General features: G+C 44.3%; 1 protein-coding gene across 4 annotated transcripts in view; it reads left to right on the forward strand.

The window, feature by feature from the left end:
- Positions 1-20,092, forward strand: part of PITPNM2 (phosphatidylinositol transfer protein membrane associated 2) — a 126,272-nt gene that overhangs the window by 1,771 nt on the left and 104,409 nt on the right. For all 4 annotated transcript variants that reach the window (XM_071445019.1, XM_071445018.1, XM_071445020.1 and 1 more), the window contains exon 2: positions 13,115-13,214. The gene's annotated coding sequence lies outside the window, so the exon portion shown is untranslated. The remainder of the gene's footprint in view (positions 1-13,114; positions 13,215-20,092) is intronic.

The raw sequence follows: 20,092 nt of genomic DNA on the forward strand, positions 1-20,092 counted from the left end.
AAAGTTTCTTTATGTGTTGGTACCTACTCTGAAGTGAGAGCTTCCATCTTCTCTGTGCTCTGTGCGTCTGGAAGCTACTAAGTGGAAATTTGATGTCAGGAAGCGTCTTCAGTCTTTGAAGACATAATCTGTGAGTGCTCAGCTCTGAGCAGGAAAGTGACAATAGATCAGTCTTTGTGGACATCGGGACTTGAATAGGCGGATGTTTGAGTGCATGTGAGAATATCAGTGGCTGTGGGACTCCTTATCCCCCGATGGCACCGATTCCTGTTCCGTGCCCACATCTTTTTGCTCGTGCTGTATTTTTATCGCCTGGTTTATTTTGGTCGTGGCTGCGTTGTGCTCCGGGTAACACAAGCCGACTGCCTGCCTTTCAGAGTTCAGCCCTGGCTTCTGGGCGAGGGGTTTTCCCCCCACCCACTGTTGAACAGGAGGCTGCTGTTTGTAGGGCAGCCCTTTTTCTCTCTTTTCCTGTGGCAGACCTGGTGCCTCCGCTGGATCTCTGAGTGCGCGGTTATTGTGACAGGTAACCAGCTCCTTGTGCTGCTCGGTAATTGGAACGGCTCCTCGGGATACGCAGCGTAAAGGACGGCCAGGCATGAAAGTGCTGTTGCAGACTTGTCCTGGCTTGTTGTTTGTCTCAGGATTTCTGCTTCGTGGTCCTTGCAGTGTGTTCTGGTTGTGGCAGAATCCCTGAGAGGGGAAGAAAGGAGCAGCCGGGGCTGGGAACGCAGCTTGTGCTGCTTTTGATGGAGCAGACTCCTGCTAGGCTGCTGGGCTTCATTAATCATATTTAAGTTTCTGTCACTAACTTTTAATTAAAAGCATAGTTGATACCACTTTAATGAACGTACAGATGTTAGCCATCTTCATGCATAAAAATGCTTTTTAATTCCCTTACTATTCCCTTTATGGCCCTTAGATGCTTTTGCTGCCATCTAAACCGTGTACAGTAGCAGCTGTTTATCTTCTTAATAAAACTTTTTCTTGCATCTGTGTTCAGGAAACAATAATGGTTTGAGTAAACAATTCCCTGGTATCCTTTAACAATATTTTTTTAAGAACTTGGCAGAAAGGGTCAGAAGTGGTGCCTAAATCGTGAGCTCCAAGGTTCTTGCTGACTATAGCCCTGAGCCAAGTGTAAGTCACCTGAAATTGTTGGCTGTTTTCAGGCTTATGTGAGCTGATGAAGAAAATAAGAAGCCCTCAGTGTATGACTTTTGATTCTGATGAGCTTCACGAGGATCTTTTCCCCAAATGACAACTTCTTATTAAAATATCTTTTCTATTTTGGGTTTGCTGCTGATGGTGTGTGTCAATGCTTTGTCGCTTGTTGTGCATCTAACAGCCCGAGCATTTATTGTGATTTACCATCTGGCACGTGGGAGTTTTATCTAACTTCTCATTTTACTTGACAGCAACCAGTTTGGAAAGACCTTGTCCTGATTTTTTTTTATCCCCTAATAGAAATTCTCAAAACTTAAAACTGACAATGGGGCTAAAAGGTTTTGAATTTAAAAAATTACTCTCTTTCTATTCACAAATTGTTACTGCTTCTGTGAGATGGCCAAAGAGAGAAGCAGCACATCCTTCAAGTGAGCTAATTTAAAGAAGGTTCTTCCAATTAGTCCTAAGGAGCATTTATCTCCCCTCTGCATTCAAATAAAACTCTTGTCATTCAGTTGCTGTCTTGGCAGCCTGAGTGGAAGGCTTTGGAAAATGGCAAGTGAAAGCTGATGCTCGCTCCTGAGTACAGTTTGACTCATGCCTTTCATGCATATTCACCATAATGTCCTGTTCCAGGACAAGCAGGATCCCTTGAGAAACATTTCTTCTTTTAAGGTGTTTTTCTTTTAGGCTTCCTCTTATTAGAGGCTCAAATAGGAGCAGGGGCTAGAAAAAGGCATCGATGTGTTGCTTTGCTTTATTTTTATTTTCTTAGAAGGAAAAAGCAACCCATGGTTTTCTTAACAGCCAATTTCTCTAAATGGTAAAGATGCCTTCTCATTTAATTTTAAAACTGGCTGACGTAGGGTGTGATGCAATTAATATTTCTGTTTATCTCTCCAAATTGGTAAAATATGCCTAAATTTAATTTTGAGCCCAAAAGCATCTTATAAACAAAAATGTTCTGTAGTTTTTCAGTGTGAAAGGAGATGGAATAATTAATGGGGGAGGGAGGAGAGAATAAATAAAACACTTTTTATTTATAACTTTATTTCCTGGGTGTTGGAGGAAATCCAAGTGCCACAAGATTGTACTGGGGCAGAGTCAGCTCACCCACGAACTGAAAGGGAATGTGGCTTCTCTAATTGTGGTGTCCATGCCAAGAGTCCTAGGAAAATTTAAATGGACAAAGTAATGGATGATATTTGGATGTTCTTAATGTAAGAAGAAAACAATCTAGCCTGGGGCTGGCCCAGATCCTGTCACTACAGGGAGTCCTAATCAGCACCATGCCAAGGCAATAGACAGAGCTCCCAAAGTCAGGCTTGTGCATTTTCCATAGGAAGGAGGGTTTGCTGCTGTGACTGGATGGTGGTTTCAATTTTTCCTTTTAATTGAACTAATATTTCTTAGATGCTCCCAGCCAAATGCTTCAGTAAATCCCACTGGAGAAGTTAGAAAGCAGTTGGAAAAAGGGATCTTTCATTTTGAAGGAGGGAGGGAGGGGAGGTGCAGGGACCTCCTGAGGGATGGCAGGATCTGGAGCCAGAGCTGCTTCCCCTTCCTGCAGCTCTTCCTGAGCGTGTGACACAGGGCCGGGCTTCAGAGGGGAGAAGAAATAAGAGGTTGCTCAGGCAAGTGGAGTTTTTGGGCAAATCTGGGTGCAGGGAAGAAATCTAGTTGGCACAGGGCTAAAACCTACCCTGGGGAGCTTGGGCACACCTGAGGAGGTGCTGGCTTTGCAGGGAGAGGCCATCCCGGAGGGAAAGGGGAGGGAGAGCAGCACTTTCCTGCCCCTGGGCTTGCTGTGCCAGCGGTGCTGAGGAGGATGAGCAGGACCTGGGCTGTGGTGGCTGGGTCAGTGCAGGGTGGGGGCCTGGCAGTCCCGGGGCCATTGTCCCAGGGGCCCTTGTCCTTGTGCCAAGGTCATTGTCCCGGCAGCCTCGGATCTGGCACCGGGCAGGGACACAAATGCCAGCGCCCTGAGTGTGCCCAGGGTGCCACCAAGGGCAGGGACAAACACACACCTGGCTGAGGAAGGAGTGCTGGTAGGAGCAGGGGCACCCACAGCACTCTCAGTCTCCCAGCAGCAGCACAGACTGATTTTGGCTTCTCCTGACCCAGGTAGTGGCTGAGAACTCCAAATTAGATTTTTTTTTTCTGGCTTTAAACAGCCTCCAGAAAATCTTCCTCAGACAGATTTGAAGACCTACAACATCCAGAAGTTTGCACCCCTGTGGACCTCAAGTTGTTTTCCAGCAAAAATAACCCAAGCCCGAGTAGTGAGTACTTTGGATAGCGAGGACTCTGCACAGCTTTTACAGTCCTGGCTTTGTGTTTGGACAGCTGAGCTTGGTGAGTGCTGGGTGTGGGCACAAACCTTAAAACTCTCCTTGGCAAGAAAACAGGTGGGATCAGGTGAATTGGGGGGTGTCCCTTGATGTGATGAGGAAAAGTGATTTGCCACTCATGGCTTTCTTTAAACAGTTCAGTCTCCAGTTGGAGACCAGATACTGGGATTTCTACTCAGGGATTTTCCAGCCGTTTCTGTGATCTCATCGTGGTTGGGGGGAAGAAACTGAGATCCAGAAAATCCAGTAGTGGCACAGAGGTGGTTTGCTGTGAGCTGGGAAGGCACAGCTGGTGAGGACTTGGGGAGGAAAATAGTGAATGCACTCCTGAAAGATTTGTAATTCACCGTTGGACGGGGATTCCTGTAGTGTTGGACAGGGAAGCCAACTCTGATTTGTTCGGATTGCTGGCACTTACATAACGATCAGGGAGCTTCAGGATACTAATTCAGGCTTAACCCTCAGAGCAGTGACCTGGGAAGGCATTTTAATGGCATGATAGCCAATTTGGAGGGTGGGAGTGTGTAATCACATCAGCACTGAGGTATCTGGGCACTGCAGGGCGAGGCCTCCTTATCTCTGCCTCTAAAGAAGTTTGGTATTTGCATGACTTAACTCTGGATGTGTAGAGGGGCCTTAATTCCATTATGTGCTTTAGAAGGTTATGGGAGGATTTCAGGTTTTTCTGGTACAGGAGTTTAGCTTCAGCTGTGTTTTGAACAGGTATTCATAAGGAGTTGGGTTTGGATCATTTAATGTCTCTTTTCAGATGATTTGGGTTGGAGTCAGAGTTATCCATAGCAAAACCTGGAGGGCTGTGGGCATTTCTGGAGAGGTACAAAAAATAATGGGCTGCCATCAGTTACTACCTGTTTGGAAGGAACAGAAAAACAATTTCACATATGCATTTGTATATAAACATGGTGTAATTATGTTTTGCATACATCAGAGGACAATTCACTGGGAATAATTTCCCTTGTAATTTGTTTCAAGATCAATACCATAACTTAAATAACCTTCTAAAGGTACAAACATGGTAGAATCACTTTCTCTATGTGGGTGGCTTACCTATTTTAATGTTGCCTTTTTTTTTTTTTTAAAGAAGGAAATAGAGATTTTATATTTATCATATGAGATGAAATTGAAATCTAAATATTTACATCTTTTCACTGGATCTGGGGTTGAGCACCAGCTGTAGGCGTTGCCAAGCTGTTTAAGTTGTCTCCTCCACAGAGCAGGTTGATTTCTCCAGGGTGGTGGAGAGATGGAGCCTCGTGTTTCTGGCTCTGATTTTCTGTCCTGTCTCTGCATCTGGAAATCCTTCCCTCTGTGGGCTCTGTGGCCTGGCCTCACGTTCAGAGGGTGTTCCAGCCTGAACAAGCTAGGCATGTGTTGTCTCCACCAGAATGCAGAGTAAACTGCAAGCTGTGAAACTGGAGGGGGAGTCTGGGCCAGGAGGATGTAAATAACTGGAGATATTTGGTGGAAAAGAGCAGGAGGGGGAGGAAGGCCTCTTGCCTGATTCTTCTCTGCCATCCCATCCCCTCAGTAACATCCTCTGTGCTCTTCACAAGCAAAGGTGGAGGATCACTTCTGTCTTGAAGAAGGGTAAACCAGGAGCAGACATAGGAAATGCTGCAGGCACATTTCAGCAGAAGAGACACTAAAATTCCTGAGATTTCTGTCTCTGGTTTTGTTTTGCTTTCCTTGTTTCCCTGTTAATTTCTTGAGCAGGCTTGACATGGGGTTTTTAGGCTTTGATCCACCAAAGTGAACTGATGGAGATCACATACCCTGTTTTGTTCTCCCTCTCTTGTTTTTAAGGATCATTTATCCAGACTCACGGGACTCTTTGTTTGTCTAACCTGTCTCTGGCTTGTAAAACATTGTTCCTTGTGTTAACTCCAACAAACAGTAAACATCTTCCATCAGATATCCTCAAAAATGTGTTTAGCCTGGGCACAACTGTTTCTGTTGAGACTAGAACAATTTCAATGCTCTCTTTTGCTTATATTTAATACCTATAAATAAGTTTTTCAGAAGGGCACCTTCATCTAGCACACTGTCACTGTGAGGAAAAAAAGAGCATATTTGGACAAGCCTACTTGAAGGATTAAACTTTTTTGTTCAGCTTCTGTGTGTTGCCCTGGCTTCCCGGTTTTCATTTATGCTTTTGTTTAGAGCAGGGAGAGATGGTTTCACGTGCCTTGGGTACCTTTAGGTCAGATCTTCTGCCTCATGTCTGCCAAACACCTGGGCAGAGAGGATGGAGAGGAAAGACCTTTCTGTGCTCCTGCCTGTTCCTTTGTACAGGTGCCCCAGCAGCAAAAGGAGTTTGACATAAAGGGGAGATTTATTTCACTGTCTAATGGAGCATCTGTATTATCAAAGGCAGATATGTCGGAGCACTTTCCCCCTCCCTGCTCTGTCTTTTGTTGTCTGAATGTCATTTTGCTGATAGAACTTGTGTTGTATTCCTTGTTATCAAACTAGAACTGGAGAAAGAAAAGAAAAAAAAAAGAGGTGATGCTTTGTCTTAAACGTTGTTACCAAAATCATCAGCTAAACCAGGTAGAGTGAGGATTTTAATTCCTGGTTTAAAGGCTGAGTATACTTTTGGCTTTCAGACCTCCCATTTGTCCTAAATGAAGTTTATGGTAGCAGCAGCCATGAGTGTCAGCTTCTGATTATAAACAGATTTGGAGCCACTAAAAACCTCCTTGAAATCAGTTTGACAACTGTTTGAGAACCTCCTTTTTAATATTCTCAGCAAGTTCCCTGCTGAGGTCTCTTGCAGCAGCCTTGTAGATCTTGTAGATGTTAGTCTTCCCTGCATATTTTATTTTAACTTGCTCATAAGCTGCCTAGGAGAATGCACATGGATAAGCTTTTCCAAGCTTTTTAAAAATTCATTTTTACATGGAAACCTGGGCTCAGCAAGATGAGAGCTGAGAGGAAACTGGTTGTGCTGTGCTGGGTATGCAGCACCTTGGTGCTCAGAGCACTTAGCAGGGAGATGCTTTTTTGCTTTTCTTTGGTTTTCTTGAGGCTAAATCCCAATTTCTCCCTGCAGTTTCTGACTCCAGGTGGGGCTCTGGACCTGCAGGGGGGTGGAGGGTGCAGCAAATCCATCACCAGGGCAGACACTGGGAAGGGCTGGGGGCTCTTGGGGTGCACTCATGGCTCAGGTGGGAGAGGGGAAGGGAGATTGGCTGGTGCTGGTTTCTATCCCTGCAGCCCCTGCTCTGAACCACCAGGCTCAGAAAACCTGAGCAGCTCCTGAGGGAGCATCACCCCAGGCCTGTGCTGCTGTGCCCAGGGCTCTGCACTGCAGGGATCAAGGGAAATTCCATCTGGAGGTGGGAAAAACAACCCTGGCAGCCTTTCTTTGCTGGAGGCTGGCAGGGGAGCAGCGTCAGGGACAGATTTCCATTTGACTCATCTGTTGTTGAGATGGTGACACCCTTGAGTCACATTAAAAACGAGACCTTGTAGCTGAATTGGCACATCGTGGAGCAGGTGTTTGCTGGGGTTTTTGGGGGTTTGTCCTTGTTCAGAAAATTATTTTTGTGTTCTCTGAGATGGGATGAAATTGATTAATGGTGTTGCTGATGTTCTGGGTTAAAAATAACAGGAAAACCTGATTCAGGTGGAATGCTGGAAGTTAACTGTCAAGATAACCTGCTTGAAATAGTTGTAAAGGCCTAAAAATAAAATAAAATAATAAAAAAGATGAATGCCCAGTAGCCAGATGGTTGGAAGAGAACACCCCACGATCAATGAGGCAATATGTAAATATTTTCGATCATTACCACAGTACTGCTGTGTTGACATTGAAATTCAGAGTGTTATTCTGTGGGACTCCTCATTGATCAGCAGATGAGCTCTGATAAAACAGAGGATGAAAGCACAATACTGAGCATTATTATGGATTGTGGATTTCATTGACAGGGACAGGCTTCCATCAAGGGCTAGGAATGGATTTCAGACACACTTTAAGCACGTTGCTGAGCCACTGTGTTCTTTTCTGGCTGTCAGCTACCAATTAAACGGTGTTTTATTTCTTGAGCTGCTTTATTTAAGGTGAAATACTGCATAATTGACTAATTTTTCTGTGCTAATTGCTACAGTTATATGGGAAGGGGCAAGGTGGAAGCTGACATAGAGCTCTGTGTTTGAAATATACCTGGCTAGAAATGACTGGAAAATAATATTAATCAAACAGCTGAATTAAAGTAATTTTTTTTTTTAAATAGATTCTCCTGAAAGCTGGTTGTAGAGACCCTGTCTGGCTGAGTCACTAAGAAACCTTCACGGGGTGACAGCATTCTCATGAATAAAACATGAGGTGCCTTTGGCATACACAGGTGCTGAACCCACCCAGAGGCTTTTTCTTTTTTTTTTTTCCTTCCTTCTCCTTAAAAAAAAAAAAAATCCCATCGGTTTTACTGCTCTCAGAGGGGAGTCTGAAGCTTGACACTAAATGGACTCTTTTGAAAGCTGCTGTTTGAGATCTGCCCACCCCAAAGCAATCCCAGCCTGGAGGCAGGAGGGAGGTTTGGGAGGGTGATGTGTGTGGGGAGCAGGTTGCCACTACTTTTGTGTGATATTAAATTAAATGTGACTCCTCCTGTTTTACATAGACTGCTGTGAGGTTCCTGAAAATCTTATAAGGGTGTGTATACAATGTAGGGTTTGAGTTTTTTGAAAGATTTTTTCCTTGCAGTTGATCAGAGCAATGGGTTGTAACATTTCCCATTTCATATAAGGGAATAAAGACTTTTAGGAAAGGCTTGATGACTCCTAAGGAAGGAGGGAGAGGGCTCTTGGCAGATGAAAAGCTCATTATAGCTCCAGCAGGGTCCAGAGCCCAGGCAGCTTCTGGAAGCTTTTTGCTGTTTGTTTTCCCTCCCTTTCCCTTGGGTCTGGCTGCTCACAGTGCAGCCAGGACCTTGTGCTCCTTTGGGAATGTAACCCCGGGGCACTTGGAGGGTCCAGATGCTACAAACATCAGAGAGGGAAAAATGGTCTCAGTGCCTTTCCAAGCTGCTTGTATTTTCCAGTTAACTGCTGCATTTCTCTTGCATGTTGATTAATTTCCTGGCACAGTCCTGGAGCCTGTTCCTCCGATCAGAGTTCTTAGGATTTTGAATTTATTTCCCTGTGGTTTGTTGATTTTTAGTTGCTCACTTGTATCCTTTTAGTGCTTTAGGGTGGCTGGTAGGAGAACAGAAACCACCTTTTCTGAGGATAAAGGGCTCTGGAGACCCTCTGTGGTCTGAAACTGATGCTCCCAATCCATGGGCATGTGGTGTTTGACCACAGCTGACACTTGGTAGGGTTTAGAATTTATTGATGCAGATTGGGCAGGAGAGGAGGCTGAGCTAGACCAGCTGTGGTGATCATGAGGAGCGGTTGTGCTGGTTCATTTCTCCCTGCATAGACGGCGCTCTCAGTGCCTCTGACTTTGCAGAAGCTTTTTTAGTGCCTGTGCTTGGCAGGGCTCTGCTCCTCGAGGCAGGGGAGTTGTGGTCTGGGGTTTGTCACCAGGTGTGTTTGTCCAGGTAATGGTGACTGTCCCCCCAGTATGAAGGGATTTAGTGGTGGCAGCGATGGTGCCTCCTGGAAGGGCTGGAAAGTGAAGTGCAGCACATCAGTTCAGCAGAGAAGCCTTCAGGAGCCAGCAGAAAGCATCTTAGAATTAATTAATCATCCTCCATGGGAAGGTAAATGCCAGTTCTGTTAGTGCAATGTGGTGTTTTCAACATTGGTGTTAAAAACGAGCCTGTGGCACCCCTGCCTCTTTGCAAGGGATATTTCCTTGTGAATCTGTCTATTAATAGCTGTAGTCTGCTTTCCTGTGCCTGTTGTGCTGCTCCAGAGCCAGAGGTGGTCTTTGATTCAGTTCTGGGCTGCTCCAGTGCCCAGATGCTTCCCTGAAAGCCTTTTGAGGAAGGGAAGGAGTTTCTAATGTTCCTTTTTGCAAATCACCCATAATAAAAATGTTGTTGCAGCCTTTTGGGAGCTCTTGCATTAACTCACATTTCTGTGCTTTTGTTGCATTGCTTTTTCCTGGTGGTTTGGACAAATGTGCCCCTTGTTTAACAATGCTGAATCCTCCCACACTTCAGAAGTTTAATTTTAAAGCAGAAGCAGTTTTAACTGTGTAATTGATTTCCATTTAGCACAGCATGTTTCTGAAATGCAGACAGGGTTAATGATTATAGAAGAGGACGAAAACCTGACAATTTTTAAGTTTAAATTTTGCCTTGGTAATCTGTTCTCACACCTAAAAATAAGTAAATTAAGAATAGCATCAGTGAGGCCTCTGCAAACTGCAGTGACTTTAAAAAGTGATGACTTGGGAATCCAGTCAAGGTGAATTGTTTATGATTATTCCAGAAAACAAGTTTCATAGATGTCATAATGTCCTAGGCTACATTAATTATCTATTACTTTTAGTGTTTGCTGCAGAGAAAATGCCAGTGTTTCTGTTTTCCCATAGGCAATACTTTCAGTTTCTCTTGTACAGAAATGTTTTTGCTTTTAATCACTTTTGATTGCAGTACCATTAACAAGGGTGCAGAGAAATCAATTTTTCTGTTTGGTACAGATTTGCTGTCACTGAAAAGAAGAACTTTTGTCATCCTTCCCTAATGTACAATACAGGGAAAAAACCCCAACCCCAGAAGAAATAAGAATAATGGAGGTAGGAAGATTGATTTTTCTTACCTGGAGGAGGCTTTGTGGCTGCCCTTCCAGGTTTGCAGGTTTGAGGTTTTGGGGGGGCTTTGAGTTTGGCCTCACCCAAACTCTGAAACCCTTTGAAGTCCTGTGTCCAGGCCCTGCTAATTCTGAGAAGTGTTCCCTGCTCAGCAAAGGCAGACAGAGAGAGCAGGGCCCTGCTCTGACTCAATTTTGTACAATTTATTTACCCAAGAGTGGGTTGTAGTGGATGGTTCTTTAGGGAGGATGGTGCCTGGTGCATCCAGCACCTAGAGAGACTTGTCTTGCTTGTGGGAAATGGGGAAAGAATGGATATGGACAAATCCCAATGTGCTTGAGGAATGAATGATTGTGTAACCTGTAAAAATTGGTGAGGCTTAATCAGACTGGATGTGTATTGAGTTAAAAAACACACAGCTCTAATGAATCCTTTTAAAAGATAAAGTGGTGTGAGGATTCTTGTTTACTTGCAAATCAGAATGGTAGAATGGCTAAAAGGACTAATGAAATACTTGCTTTCATAAAAAGGTATTTAAAATTCAAAGGCAAAGCAAGATTAAAATGTTGTATTTAAATATATTTCCATCACAGAGATTTGAATAGTTGCTTTAGAGAGAAAGTCCTTTGAGCTTTGCATCATCATATTGTATGTAACAGTAGGGGAAGAAACACTTTACATTTCCTTTTGTGAAAAGAATTTTTACTTAAAACAATCAGTAAGAATTTAGTGGGTTAATTCTGTCCCAAAGTGCACACACAAAATACTGGCACAGGTATCAAATAATCTAATATTTTTTCTTCAGTTATAAAGAAGATGTAATTTTAAAAGTAGTGGTGATTTTCAGTGTTTATTTTGTTGTAAGCCTGAAGAATTAATTTTATTTATCTTCTGATCTTGACTGTATTAATGTTGGCAGCAAGATCAATGGTCAACGAAAGAAAAGAAAACTTAAGATTCAGTTTCAGATAAATTCTGATCAGATCCTAAACCACAGGGCCACAGACTGGACCTGTGGTTCCCAGTTCTGACAGATCCAATCTAAAAGATGCTTCATGGTTTTGAGATAGGTGAAGCAACTTGGTATCCAACACTATTATTATTATTAATAATAATAATAGTAATAATAATAATAATATTGCCACTCAGCCTGGGAAAGCAGAAGTGCCATTTGGGCTCTCTGTGCCTCAGCTGTGAATCAGCAAATGACGTTAATAAGCATTTGTGGACTAAATATATTTTTAAGCTGTCTGGCTGCTTGCTCCTGGTGAGATTTCTGAGATTAATGGTCTGAAATGTTACTCACATTTGCTCTTCCTCCAGGATGAATCTGACCTGTGCAAGCACTATTATATTTTTTAAATTGCTGTGCAAGAAGTTACAAGAGTGAAGATCAGTTCCTGTTTTTTTTTTTAAGCTGTTGGCAAGACATAATTTTATGTTAACTGAAGCAGTGCTTGCAGCTAAAGGTATTGATGTTTTTTCCAAACATTTCAGTTCCTGTAGGGAAGGAAACAGAGTGTATTGATGTTTTATTTATTTTTTGTGTAACACTTTGGTAGCAGGTGCTGGTGTTGAGGCTTGGATCCGAGTCCCAGCCAAGGAGATGTGCTTTTATTTGTGTGGTTGTGGACTCAGATTTGCATGTTCTGGTGCAAAACACAGCCCCTGCTGCTGGGAGAGAGAATGGGGAAGGACAACTGTGCCCTTTGTGACCTGAAGGGGAAAGGGAAAATGGGAGTTCAGTGAGATGGAGGCAGTTTTAATGGAAGCATGTGGGAACAACAACATTCCCTGCTCCATCCCCCTGTTAGACCAGTGCTGGGAGAGCCCTGGCTCTGCTCTGGCTGCTGCTTGGAGGACAGAGAAACAAAACATTAAAGAAGACCTAAAGGAACCTGGATGTACCCGGGGAGATCATCAGTAGAGAGGAGAGTGAAGAGCACATGTGTGTGCCTTAAGGTGCAACCCAGCTGCTTTAAAAGCAGCATTAAAACCATATTTTAAAAAAACCCAGCTTTAAAACCAGTTTGCAGTGGTTGGAGGTAAAGATGAAACTGCCCAAAGGAATCTCTTGGAGAGGCACAGGGGCTGCTTGGAATGTCGAGCAAAGCAGTCACTTGCTCTGCAGGCAGCGTTACAGGCTCCTTCTGCCCTCAGCCCTCCTGACAAAAATCAGCCTTGGGGGGGAGAGGTGGCTGCAATAGGAGTGAAAATGGGGTAAAATGAGTGAAAATGGGGTGCCTGGGCTTTCCTCACCTGGGTTTGCCCTCCTGGGTGCTGCTGGTTCCCCAGCCCTGCCTTTGTTCCCTGTGGGAGCTGCTGGCTCCTTGCTCCTCCAGTGGTGGAAGGATTTGTGGGATTACAGGGGCAGCTCCAGCTCTGCTTCCACCCTCGAACATGGGATCCTGCCCAGACTCTGGGGGCTCCCTGAAGGATCTGTGATGTGCTGGCTTTGTCTGTGGTGTCTCCTCCATGGAAGAGCTCCAAGCTCAGAAGGGAGAAGCTTTGAGGAGAAGTGTTGTGCAGAGGGAGCACGTGAGAGTGGTCAGTGCAACCTGTGTGTTTTTTCATCTCTCTTTTTTATCCTTCTTAATTTCCATGAGTTAGAGATGACGATGACTCATGGTTTGGAACACACTTGAAATCCCTGAGGTGCTCATTGCCGCCTACTATCACGTATTGAATTTCTGACATACCGGAGGGATGTCTGCAGAGAAACTCTGATGTGCAATTATAAAATGTTGTAGCTTTATGTTGTTTGCATAGGAGCCATTAGCATGGTGTAACTGGAAAAATAATGCAGCTTTATTCTTGCTCTTGATTTCCCATGGGCATGGCAGTTCAGCAACTGTGTTCTGTCTTTTTCTAGGATGTTGACACATGTGGACCAACAGTGACATCCTTTTTCAGCAATGCTGTTTTTGCTCCCTCCTGCACTCAGAAGCATCTAGAAAGATTTTTTGCAGAAGGTAGGTTCTGACATTTCAGCTGGATAGCTGTTCTTTTTCTTCTGGGTTAGAAAAAACCATTTAGATGTTACTGGGGAGAATGGTGATTTATCTGAGGGATACTAACTTGCTGTTGGTGAGAGGAGATTAACCTTAGCTTGGGTTCCACTTTAATAAATGCTTGGGGAAAACGTGCTGAAATGGAGGCTGGAGAATGGCTTCAGGAGCTCTTTGAGAAGGGTTTGGCAGTCACAGGACATGGTTGGCTTAAATTGCATAGATGTGTGCATTGGTAATAAACTTCTTTTGAAAGAAAGCTCACACTCCTTGCCTTTTTCTGTTTAGTCAGCATCCTTTCCTGCTTAGAATATTTCTGATAAATAAATTAAAAGGGAAAATGGCTGCACAGGATGTGCAATTAATATAATTTTTAATTTAAATCTTAGGTGTGTTTTTTTCCTCAAAGAAAAAAAAAAAATCTTAACCTTGTTGTTTTTATTTGTATTGAAATAAAAAATAGTACAGCCTCATTTACTGCCATCAAATTGTAGTTTCTACCTTTCTTTGTCCTCTGAACTTTGAATTTGTTTTGCATTGCCAATAGGATCGAGGTGCAGAACTTCCTAATAAACAGTGTGGAAGGGGAAGCAGTTACCTGTGGTGGCTTTTAACAAGGCAAAGTGAAGAGATTGTTTGTTTTTTATGAATGTGTGTACCTGCTACTCCCTTATGCTGTCACCTTTGCAGTGTTGCTCGGGGGTTCACTGTGTGTGTCCAGCTCCATCCAAACCTCTTGTGTGAATTCTAGAAACGTATCTCACAGTGTGAGCTCTCGCTACAAAATTAGTGGCTGGAGTTTTTTGGTAGACAGGGTGTCAGCCTTTAGCCTGACTGCACAGTTCTGCATCATCTTATTTTCCTCAGTACATTGCTCAGCACTTAAGTGGTTTTTTTCCTTTGTCAAAAATGGTCTCTTTGACTCCACCAAATGTTTCTTTGGGGTGATAGTAAAACTTAACAATAGTCAGGTTTTGCTTCAAGAGCAATGAATTGCTGAGAAGAAGAGAAGGAATAAATGAGTTTGGATCTGAGACTGTTCACTTACCAGACTGAAATACGTTTTCAGTCTCTCTGGGTTCATATCTCAGGGTCACAGCAGTTACACTGAGATTGCAGTGACACCAGCCCTGTATGAACATGCAATATCTTTATCAGAAATTGTGGCAAACGAGGGGTGATTTGAATACCTTAATTGTCTCCTGTCAGGAAATTGGCTCCCAGTGAATTCATTGCCATTCTCCAGGCTGATTTCCTTCCTGAAGCCTCTCTTTGGGATTAGCAGAGCCCAGTGCCAGGCTGGGTAGGCTGCTCCAGTGCTGTCTTGTCCCCCTGTGGAATACCTGATTTCCTCAAGAGAGAGCCCAGCAGCTCCTGCCTGCCCACTGCAGTTCCAAAGGAGCTGTGGCCAGGTCTCTCTGGGATCAAAAGCTGCCAGCAGCAGCTTGAACAGAGGAGTTTATGCTCAGAGAGGCATTAATTGCCATGTGAGTTTGTGCTGCTGTGCTGAGGGGGAACATCTGTATCCCGAGAGCTTTGCCTCCTGTTTTAGGTCACACACTCCCCCACAGGCTCTTGCAGAGGGAGCGTTTTTCTCTGAATTAACCATAACAGCAGAGAAGAAATGCAATCCTTGGCAGGGCTTAGGGTTTGCTTTGCCCCAGGGCTGAGGCTTCATTCATTTCGCTTTCCTGGAGGATTTTACAGGGCTGATGAGGTGCCCAAGTGGTCATTAATTCTCTGGGTAGGTGAGGAGAAATGGCCTCCAGAATGGTGTTCACAGGAAAATGAATCCCTGCTCTTGCGTCACCAGAGAGGAGCAACGTCTGTGAGCTGGCAGGTAGGGAGTGTAGGGGGAGAAATGGGTTTTAAACCTTGTCAGGGAATGCAGTGCTCATGGAGAGAAAAAGCTGAACCACCATGTCCAGGAAAATGCTGTAGGCACTGGGTAATTTCCCTTTGTTTCTCCAGACCTGAAGGCTTTCAATCCCAACTGCTGGAAAGAATGGAAATTCTGGGAGAATGCTCCTCTGCAAGTCATCCTTGGGAGTATTTTGCATAGAACTATTTCAAAATCTAGGGAAGTGTCCTGAATCCCTGCTGTGAGCAGAGCCCGGGGGAGGCATGTGCAGCCTGAGCTGTGTGTGCCGCTGATGCTGGGAGCTGTGGGGCCTGGCAGGCAGCCAGGGGGATGCAGTGTCAGGAGGAGATGGAGGGTGTTGATATAGGATGGGGAGGGACCTGCTGCTCTGTCCCTCAGCAGCCTCACTTCCAGCTCTCCTGGGCACTGTGCTGCCTTTTTGTGCTCCCACTGCTCCTGCAGCTGCAGCAGCCTGGATGGGATGAGTGTTTTCTGTCTGGAAGAAGAGGCAGAGGCTGACATTGGGCAGGAGGATAAGAAGAGGGGAAGGAAGGTAGATGAGGTTGAATCCAAGGGTGCCTGAGAAGATGTGAGGCAGGCTGGGGACAGGGGACTTGTGCCCTGGGGAAGTGATGTCCCCTCTAAACAATTTGCAATGCCACTGAAGGAATATGTTGTGTCCTGTCAAAAGGAAGCACAGCTTTGGTTTGCAGTTGCCTCCTTCTGCTGTCCTTCCAGCACTCGCTGCCCTGCCTGCAGCACCTGTCCCTGTGCCTGTGCCATGCTGGGCTGTGATTTTCCACCCCTGGCTGGGTGATGTGACCAGCTTTTCTCATTCCAGAGACTTATGTCCTTTTATATGGACACACATTGGGCCTGAACCTTACTTTTTCTGCACCTTGTACTTACCAGGGAACTTAGTGTGGGACCCATGACATGAGAATTGAACCCCTTAATAGGGGTGAGTTTGTGGAAACCAACCAAATGCAGAGAAATCTGTCTTCATGTTGGATCCTTCATCAACTGAAATGAAAAACTCACTGTGAAGAGTTAGATCAAGGGGATAACACTCCAGGGAGCTGGGTGATGGCTGCTTTTGTCTGGCAAGGAGAGGAGCCCTGTTTGGCAGCATAATGGAGCAGCAGAATTGTGACATTTCCCTGTCTCAGTGTGTAAAGGTTGACTTGTTACTGTGCCAGGCAGGGAGAAGGGGGAGCTGCTGAGAGGTGAGGAAAGGAGAATGGGATCTTGTAAAGATGGGAGAGAGTTACAGGGAAACCCATTTAGACCTGCCAGGACACAGATGTTTGGAAAGGTGCAGGAGGATCCCTTTTCAAAAAGAAGGGATCCATAGAGTCTCCTGTATAATCTGGCACTAAGAAATTTCTCATGGAAACAGAGGTGAGTTTTTCTTTGGTGGTTTTCCTCCTTTTACAATAGAAACACAAGACACAAGGAACTGTTTGGACATCTTTAACTGAGAGGAAAGGGCCATGATGCTGCTGTGGTTGTAACCACAAACTAACTGACAGTTTCCTGCTGCAAGTGACTTTCTATAGATCTAAACCTCCTTCATTTGTGTTTGTTTTTCTCTGCTGTTTAAATATCTGAGGGAGATTCTGTTGCTGCTAGGCTTCTATTTTTTGACAAAGTCTTTGTTATAATTTCGGAGGATGGTGGCATGAAGAGAGATCATTACAGCACTGATACAAACTCAGGTAGAGTCCAGGAAGTTTCTGTGTTTTACAGTCTGGTTTAATGTAAAAGTGCAGAAGTAACACCATTGAATCAGCCTGGTTTTTGCAGTTACATTTGCATGTACAAAGCTCTGTTTATTTCTGAGGAGAAAAGTTGTCATCATGTGAACCTGCCTGTGTGGCTGAGATGCTTCATGCAATATTTCCATGGTATCATTACTGGCTTCTAATTCTCCTGCCTCCTTCCCACCCTTCTCCCCTGTGATGTGTTGAATATCACAGCTGCAGAAATGAGGGCACGTTTTTTCCCTGCTGTTCCCATTCCAGCTGGAAAACTTGGACAGAACCTTCCCTTGTGGTTTGTGATACTGTAAATAAAGGCTTGGGAGGTCACACGTTCTCCATCTCAAGTTATTTTGATTCCAGAGCTGGAATGGGAGAGGAGGAGGGAGGAGAGGAATAAAAATAAAAACAAAACCTCAAACTGTTGTAGCTTATTGTGGGAAAAAGAGCTCATTAATGCAAAGGGGAAGCAATTGGAGAAAAGGCCTTTGCAGAGAGGACTTAGTCTGAGACTGAAGCTGAGACTTGGATAATTAGGGTCAAAGATTTCAAAGGAAACTTCTATAAAGCTTTGAAATAAAAGTTATCTACAAAGCAGAGGCCCTGAACACCAGCTCCTGTGATCTGGGGCTGTTGCTGGGCACTTGCTCTCTGCCTTCAAAGGTGCATCAGCCTGACTCTCTATAGGTGTGTGGGTGAGTAATTTTACCTGTGGCCCTCTGAAATGGTTCCTCATACTCTGAAATGTCAGTGAAGTGGGCTCTGAGTGTGGGGTTGAAGTTGTGGTTGTCGGTCTCAGTGGCTGCGGTTGGCTGAGCTGGGGTTGTGTTTGCAGCCTGGGCAGTACCCGTGCACTGGGGTGTGGGGGGTAGAAAACCTGTTTGCACATTTTATCAGCATCAGTGGTGCACTTCAGCCTTCTGAAAACCCCACAGAATCGTGGCTGGTGCTGCTGCTGTTCACAGCTGGAGTCCCACCTCTGCAGGCTTGGGCTCCTCAGCTGTGTCCCTTCTCATGTGGGTGTTTGAGGCTGTTGGTACTCACAGAAAACATTGCTTAGGCTTAACCTTATCGTGTTTTTCTCTTTTGGTATCTGTGTAATCATGTTTTGGACTGAGTAAGAAATTAGCTCAGGGCAAGGTCCACTGGGCTTTACTACTTGGTGGTGATATGCTGGGTGTGATGGATGTTGGTTCAGAGAGGAGACACCAACACTTACTGGCAACTGTGTCACTCACTTTAGTGGAGTTCTGAAGAGACCTTTTCCTGGTAATGATTTCTCTGTTGGCTTTTTTATCAAAACAGGATACAAAATGTGAATATAATTTGTCACTGCAGAACTCACATTGTACCTTGACACTACAGAGGTATTTCTTTTTCCATAAACTGTTATATTTATAATGTACAGCAGGAACAAAAGAGGAACATTCCACATCTAGATGTTAATCTCTGCACCAGGTAGTCTTTTGATTCAATAACTTTTCTTCCTTGATCTTCTTTTCCCGTTTTTTTTTTCTTTAATAGGCATAGGACATATGGACATAAAAAATAATGGCCCAATTTCACCCCTGCTGTAGCTCATTGACGTCATTAAAGCTACAGCAGGGATGACTTGGCCCAGATTCTTTAAAAATAAGGCCTGATGAACAACCTCTCCTGGAAAAGCTCTGTGGAGAAGGTTGTCCTGAGCAGAGCACAGAGCAGATGTGATGCAACTCACCCTGACATTGGATACCATTCCCCTTGATGCTGTTCCAGTGAGATTCTGGGCCCTTCCTGGAGGGGACAGAAGGCTGCAGATGTGTTCCAGATGTGCTTTTACCATGTCATAACAGTGTGATGGAAAGGGGCAATAAAAAGGGAGAAGGACACTTAAACAGAGGCAGATCTGGGTGGAAACCTCACTTGCTTGGGAGCTGTCTGTGCCTGAGGACTGTGCTTGGCACATGCTGAGGCAGAGATGGAAATGTCGAGTTATCTGTGAAAAACTGTTGCCCTAAGCAGGTTTTTAGGAAGATGGTTTAAGTGTGCTTTGCATTTTTGTACTTTTTCCTCGCATCCTCTGCAATGTCTGGGTATTGCCACACAAGGATCAGCCCCCTGAGTGTGGCATACAGGAGCACTGCAAGGTTCAGTGTCTCAGGGGAGGTCTAAGGCAGGTGCAGCTGCTTTCTCAGGGCATACTTCCCTCCTTAGAACTGGGCATAGAAATAGAAATTCCAAGTCATGTAGATCAAAAAAGGCAACATGGATCATGGTGAAAATAGTAGATATTAAGTGTGGAGTCTGAATTAAGCAGAAAAATGTGCTTTCAGATCTGAACACACTGGAAACAGAAAGGTGAAAATGTGAAAGGTTCTCAAGAGCTGTTGACTACTTTCTGTTTACTGAAATAGTGGTGGCAGTTCATAGATGGTGACTCCGAAAATCTTCACACTAATGTACAAAGTGAGTGTTTTACTCACTGTTATTTATAACTGCAGGGAGAAACACTCTTCAGAGAGCAGTCAGAGCCCCAGAGCTGTATCTGAGGTGGGTGAATGTCTGATCACTTTTTGTACAGCCAGTATTCATTGCCCAGGGTATCTTTAATTTAACTGAATCCTTGGTGGTTATAGCTGTGCCTGGCCAAGCCAGGTTCTCTTGCAGTGAGTCCAAGAAATCAGATAGTTCTTTTTCTGATGCCAGACTCTTCTGGTCCATTGACTATAACTGCAAGAACACATAGTTCCCAAGGAGGAAAATGCTTACTGTGTTTTTGGTGACAGCTGAAGCTAACTTGGGGGAGGGCAAGATGGAGCAAATGGCACTTGTCTGCTTATGAGAGCATGTTCGTTTTAGGGGAATTTGAGTTGGAAAGTTTTTTGCAGTGAAAAGCCAGAATAGTGTCAAAGTGACATTGACTAGTATAAATAGTGAAGGGAGAATTAAATCTTTAGAATATATTCAGTCCTTTGATTAGTCATCCAAAACTCTGCTGGTAAGACAGTGAAAGAAATCTGGGCTTAACCTGATAAATGTTCTTCTAATGGTGGAACAAGTCAGAAAACCCAAGAATTTAATTCATGATATCCAGAGAGGTCATGAAGCAGCTGGCAGCAGACTGCTAAGGAAGAGTATTAATCCTAGAGGAAACAGGGGGAAAAGGTAACTGAAAACTCTGCAGCCTTAGGACTTTTGGAAGTAAAAGATATTTCTTGTAATGCAGATAAAGGTGATTA

This window comes from Agelaius tricolor, unplaced genomic scaffold, assembly GCF_023055355.1.
Source record: "Agelaius tricolor isolate 1412-34295 unplaced genomic scaffold, bAgeTri1.0.p SCAF_20, whole genome shotgun sequence".
NCBI lineage: Eukaryota > Metazoa > Chordata > Aves > Passeriformes > Icteridae > Agelaius > Agelaius tricolor.